Source organism: Tupaia chinensis, unplaced genomic scaffold, assembly GCF_000334495.1.
Source record: "Tupaia chinensis unplaced genomic scaffold, TupChi_1.0 Scaffold000113_1, whole genome shotgun sequence".
Lineage (NCBI taxonomy): Eukaryota > Metazoa > Chordata > Mammalia > Scandentia > Tupaiidae > Tupaia > Tupaia belangeri.
The window spans coordinates 3183966-3184686 of record NW_006159577.1 but is presented as its reverse complement, the minus strand read 5'-3'; the positions used below and the strand labels follow the sequence as shown (position 1 = coordinate 3184686).

Sequence of the window (721 nt, the reverse complement as noted above, 5' to 3'; positions counted from 1 at the left end):
CCCAAAGAACTTGGTGGGCCCCATTGTGTTGGGGGGGGGGGGGGGCAGCTACCCAGCAACCACTTCCTCACCTCTGGGTGCCTTCGGAGCCACACTCCTGAGACTTCAGGACTCTCAGACACCTTCTTGCTGGGGTTGCTCTTGGTCTCCGGGAGCTCCCTGGCCCAGGTGAGAGTGAGCCAGGAAGCCAGTGCCAGGTCAAGCAGGAAGTCCTGGAGGTGATTGGCATTCTCTAGAGTAGCCACTCAGAAAGGCTGGGTGAGAAAAGCGTCCTGATGGTGGTGTCCACATTGGCCACAAGAGGGCAGCACAAGGCTGCCTTTCAGTGCCTTCTGATCAACGTGAGCTGGTCCCAGAATCCCAGAGGTGTGCACTGGAGGGGGCTGCCACCCTTGGCCCCCACTTTTCCACATCCTTCTTCAAGCACTTCCTCTGCAAAAAGCCTTGGGAATTTAAGCCATTGGAGAAAGGAGCGGAGTTTCAAAAGGCAATAAAAAGGCAGATCTGAATGACAGATTTCCACCCAGCTTAGAAGAAGCTGGATCAGAGAGGTTAAATCATGTGTCCAAGGTCATCCAGCTTCCTGGCTACAAGTCAGTTCTTTTCTGGGAACCCACTGCCTCCCTCTTAGGAACATGGCTTTACTGGGGTGTGTCTAAGGTGGAAATGGAGAATCCAGGCAGCTGACAAGGAGGAGATGGCACTTGGCCTGGGACAGGGT

General features: G+C 54.8%; 1 long non-coding RNA gene across 1 annotated transcript in view; it reads right to left on the bottom strand.

Annotated features, from left to right (window-relative positions):
• The window catches only part of LOC106734423 (uncharacterized), a 42224-nt gene extending 42014 nt beyond the window's left edge, over positions 1-210 (bottom strand). Inside the window, exon 1 of the long non-coding RNA XR_001370040.2 lies at positions 72-210. This is a non-coding gene — a long non-coding RNA (uncharacterized LOC106734423). The remainder of the gene's footprint in view (positions 1-71) is intronic.
• Between the last annotated feature and the right edge of the window lie 511 nt (positions 211-721).